Here is a 5,471-nt window from a genome sequence, read left to right on the forward strand (position 1 = left end):
CTACTCGACTGTGCAGTTTGGTTTCTTACTCCAAAAATCTGTCTTGTTGCATATAATAACTAGTATTTATTTCTTAAATGTGCATTTCTAAACTTTTTAAAAGGTTTTAGTACATACACAAAGATTTTGGCATTGTGCCATTGTCTACTTCTTTTCCCCCCCTTTTTTTTTGTCAATGCAAGATGCATTCAGTCGCATGTACTCAAGGTGTATGGAAACATACTTCCTTTCAAAGAAATCTCCCCTTTTCACAAAAAAAAAAAAGGTTTATAATTGTGCTGAAGAGCACAAAAAGCTTTATAAACCAAATTAATATCCATTGTATTTATACCATTGATAAAATCACAGGGCTGGCATGGAGGTATGTTAATAACAATATAAATAGTGTTTTTTATCAATTTATTAAAATTGCTTTAACCCCTTTGGTGCTCCTCTGCTACTTGTAAATTTGTATTTTATCGTAAAGGTACAAAAGTTGGTAAATGTTTTGGCACTATGCGAACATGCACAAGATCTGTAGACTGGACTATTGTAATGCACTGCTAGCTGGTTGTCCTGCATCTTCAATAAACAAGCTACAGGTAGTCCAAAATGCAGCGGCTAGAGTCTTTACCAGGTCAAGAAAATATGATCATATTGCTCCAATTTTACAGTCTCTGCACTGGCTACCTGTTAAGTTCCGTATCAGTTACAAAATATTATTACTTGCCTATAAGGCCCTTAATGGGTTAGCTCCTGCGTACCTAACTAGTCTTCTACCACTCTACAATCCATCACGCTCCTTAAGGTCACAAAATTCTGGACTTTGGATAGCAAAGTCCACTAAAGGAGGTCATTTGGCTCCCAAACTCTGGAATAGCCTTCCTGATAACGTTTGGGGTTCAAACTAGATTTTAAAGACATCTCTTTAGCCAAGCATTCTGTATTTTAAGCCTTAAAATACAGTATGCTTGGCTAGAGATGTGTCTTTAATCTAGATTTAAATGGTGTAGTGTGTTTTGGGTAGGGTTGCCACCTAAAACACACTACAGAAACCCATTTTTAATGGTTTTAATGGTTAAAAGTTGATGGTTTGTAATATTTGTATCATAAATGTGCATTTAATATTGACCAATTGGAACTAGCAACTTAATGCACATTTGATGTTTGTACTGTTAGGCATCTTTCTCCAGGTTGATGTGCTGCTTGGCTGGCTAGCTGTTCAATGGTTTCCTCTTTTTGTGTGATTGAGATGAAAATGTCTTTTTTTATAATTTGAGTCACTTTGCAAAAGTTGCTAAAAGATGCCAAAAACTAGCTATAAAATAGCTAAATTTGTTGCTAGGTGCTTTTTGAAAAAGTTAGGAAAAGTTGCTCTGAGACCGGAAGTCTCGCACTCTTGTGACGTCAGTGTTAACTAACTATTATTATTTCTAATAGAATTTATTAGATATTATCTATTTTCTCAGAATGCTGAGATATAAATTAAACAATTTAAATCACCTCTTGTTTTTGTTTCAACCAGAAACAGGAATAAAACTCGACCAGAAGAATGATATCAGAAGCAGAGGCGGGGAAATCAATCAGTGGTTAATTATGTGAACCAAACTAGGTTCTGAAAGATAATGCATAATGATATTAAAGTTGGTTCCTGATTAAATAAACAAATCGGGTAAACATGGGCAAAAATGGTCTGAGAGAAATGCAAAAGTTGTACATATTAACTGGGTAGTAACTGAACACAGGTGATCTGCATAACGTAATCAGATTCCAAAAATGAAGTACTTGTAATTGGGTTATATTACATTTTAAAATACTCGACAGTTACTTTTTAAAGACGCCATATTATTTATTTTTGAAATATAAATTTTATTTGAATTATTTAATCACGAAGTTGGTTATTTAGCCATGTATTACTGTGTCTTTGGAAGGCTTTTATCTTTCAAACTATTATTTCTTTTAATTTTACATTTCATTGAACTCGCAAACGCCCTGCAGTTCCTTCATGAATCCCGGTTTGGGAAGCCTTGATGTAATGTAATGGAATATATTTTCTTTCCGTTTTGTATTTCGGTGTCAACGTAGTACAAGTTTATCCTATTTAAATCAATGTGATAGTTGAGTTGGGTCAAAAGAAATCTGAAAGTAATCAAAAAGTAGTCCAATTAGATTTGGTAATAGATTACGTGGTAGTTGCACAAGTTTCAGTCACATTTTTCCAATGTAGGCGTGTAAGGAAATGCCACGATTAAATAAAAAAATATTTTGCATGCAGCGAAGAAACTTATAATGAGAATCACTTAAAGCAGCACTATAACTTTTTCTGTGTTCAAAATGTGCAAACTGTATGTAATGAGCGAGTACATCATGAGTTAATCTAAACTGCGTTTTTGTCTTCTTCCGAATCACTACGGCACACTTATAATAAGTACTTATATTTGGACTATTGTAGCCTGATCACCGCTGCGGAGTAATATATACCTGCGTGAATCGCCATAGACATACACTTAGAGAAGTAGATCCGGTTGGAATGTTCTTCCGCGGGATGCGTGCAGTTCTGTTTATTAACCGCTAGAGCGCCTAAAGTTACAGAGTGCTGCTTTAAGGCTCTTCTGCAGTTTACTGTCAAAATAAAGAACATAAAAATGACATGATGCATCTTTTGAAAAGTGAAGAAATTACTGATCACAATTATATGAGTGTTTTACAGGTGTAATGTAAAATGAAATAATTATAATACTTTCCTAAATACTTACAATAGTAATATTCATTTAGTTTTTCAGTATTTTATATATTTTTTAATAAAAACTTGTTTAGTGTTATTTTCGATCTATAGTGAAGATACAGTTTTTATGAATTACTCTCACTCAGGGACTAGTTTAGTAAGATTTTACCAGAGATGATTTTCGAATTTTGATCACATGTTAATTTATAAAGTCTTGTGTAATTTAAGCTGCTGTATATTTCTGATTTCTTGTCTCTTTTCTTTTGTGTTTATGTAATTGTTGTATTATTGCAACTGAAAATAGCCTTAGATGCTGACATGGTGATAAAAATATAGAACTATTACTATATCCGTAGTGAGATATAATCACATTTTTGACCAAAATTGTGCAGCTCCACAAACAAGCAAAGCAAAAAAAAAAAAAAAAAAAGGTTTTTGAATGCGATTTTAATTTGCTATTTTTATTCACAAAAAGAAAGTAAAGTAAATTAACTTAGATACTCTAATGTTATGGCAGCTTTTCCCTGTGGTATCTTAAATGGTGTTAAATATCAATATTTTTTGAATGTCAAGGTATTGCATCAAAGATAGAAGTGTTAGTATCGTGACAATACTGGTTCACATGTACAGTGCTGGCCAAAATGATTAGAACACAATATTTCCACCAGCTAAAGAATGGTTTTAAGTCAGATATTTCTATGTTTTGCTGTAGTGTGTCAGTAGGATATATCAGTTCACATTTCCAAACATTCATTGTGCCATTAATTGTAATAATGCAGTGAGATGTTAGTGCTGCACACAGAGATCTGATCTGATCATCATCAGTCTGTCTGGAGTCACATGAAGAAACAGAACAAACTGAGACCGACTCAATCCAGAAGAACTGACGCTTCAAGAAAGCTCCTGAGAAACTCTGCTCAAGTGCACCGAGGGCAAACGCTGCTTTAAACACAGAGGATGCTCACACCAAATGCTGATTTCATTTAGTTAACAGAAGTTCATTGATCAAGAAAATCTGTGTATGACGGCATCCTCATTTTACAGCATTTTTACACAAGTGCCTAAACTTTTAACAGTGCTGGAGCTTTGCAGGAGCTTTCTCCGGCCATGCCCTCGCTCAAGATGACCAACGATTACATCTTTTGAAGAAATGCAAACAGCTGATTTTGTCCACACATTATGTCTTATTTAATCAGGGGAGGAGAGATTGTGCTTTAGTAGTGTGTTAGTGTGCACTCTTCAGAAGGTCTTCGGTTCTGCTTGTTTTCTTCGGTGTCTATAAAAGCAAACGGTGTTGCTCTACTTTGAATCATTTTTGAAGGAAAGCAAATGAAGGCCTGTATCTGTAAATATGTGATTATAAACCTGCTGTCTGTCACGTATAAGCCTAGAACAAGATACGGATGATTATTTCGAGTCGTGTTCAGCTCGGCTCATACGAAGCCATGCTAACTCCAGAACAGAGTTAGATGTGTGTGTTTGCTTTGCAGCCGTTTTGGGCTGGTCGCCTTTCTGTGTGTGTTATGACTTCAGTGAAGTTGTTTTATAGGAGCCGGGCCCACCGTTGCCAAAGCGCGGGAGATTTATGGGAAATTAGCGTGCAACTGTTTTTATTCACTGCTTTAAGCATTGCCCCATGCATCTCAACACGACTGTAGCAGCAGCAGCCGGAGGCGTCGTATATATCAGTATGTGTGTGCAAATCTGCTTCAGCTACAATAACTAGGGTTTCAAAAAGGTGGAAAATATCCAGTACATTTCAGAAACATGCCAGGATTTTTTTGGGAATATTCCAGGGTTTTCACCCCTTTGCAACCCTACTAATAACACGCATTACAGCACCTTCATCTCTGATTTCCAGCAGAGCACATGAAGGTTGTGTCTGTGCATGAAGACAGCATATTGATTTCCTCTTCAATCAGTATAAATTTATTTATCAATAAAGCACCTCTGTATGCACACAGTCACCGAGTGTCTCTTTTATTGTGATATTGGATTTTGTTGCACTTTATTACACTGATGCAATGCTACATTTCTACAAACCTGATGAAGAAACAAACTCATCTACATTTTTGATGGCCTGAGGCTGAGTACATTTTTAGCATATGTCCATTTTTGGGTGAACTATTCCTCTAACGAATTGGATAGCTATCTGATCAGAGAAAACGCATGAAGTAGTCAAGTGTAAACAGGCCCACACGTCCCGAGGTGACAGCAGAAATGTATGTGCTGTATATTTCAAAATGTTTGATAACTGTCATATTTAAAAAATGTGTAATAATTATAAGAAAAACCTGAGACCAATCAATCGCAGTCAGAATGCAAGTGGTTGTGTCCTCTGGCGGCGAGGTTGAGAAATGGCTGAGTTGCATTGATGCAATAAAGATGATATTTGCTTGCGGTGGGAACATTGCGTTCATTTTCCTATGATTCATTTCAGAAGTGCTGCACTGAAGTGTTGTTTTAGTCATTAAAGTTTCAGCATCGCCTGCATGACTCGCAAGTTCTGATAACTTATGAGTCATTCTATAATTTAGTGTACATTTCACATCAGGACAAAAGTGTAAAAACAATATGCGTTCTTAATGAATCAACTACTGGTTTCAGTTTATGTATTTTTATCAGTGTAACTTGTCTGCTAGTTGCCAAGCTTAATCATTGCACACAATTTTGATATTACAAGAAAAAGATGTTTTCCCGGGCGGTGAGTTTACATTTTCACCATTTTGATTCAAAATTTCAATGCCAGGTCTTGTTTGGCCAACCA

General features: G+C 35.6%; 1 long non-coding RNA gene across 1 annotated transcript; it reads right to left on the minus strand.

The window, feature by feature from the left end:
- Positions 1–4,311: 4,311 nt before the first annotated feature.
- Positions 4,312–4,689, minus strand: LOC107603269 (uncharacterized). The gene is made up of 2 exons (XR_001611111.1): positions 4,526–4,689; positions 4,312–4,426 (listed from the first exon to the last, which is right to left on the minus strand). It is a non-coding gene; the product is annotated as an uncharacterized lncRNA (long non-coding RNA).
- Between the last annotated feature and the right edge of the window lie 782 nt (positions 4,690–5,471).

This window comes from Sinocyclocheilus grahami, unplaced genomic scaffold, assembly GCF_001515645.1.
Source record: "Sinocyclocheilus grahami isolate Dianchi unplaced genomic scaffold, SAMN03320097.WGS_v1.1 scaffold343.1, whole genome shotgun sequence".
In the NCBI taxonomy this organism is placed as follows: Eukaryota; Metazoa; Chordata; class Actinopteri; order Cypriniformes; family Cyprinidae; genus Sinocyclocheilus; species Sinocyclocheilus grahami.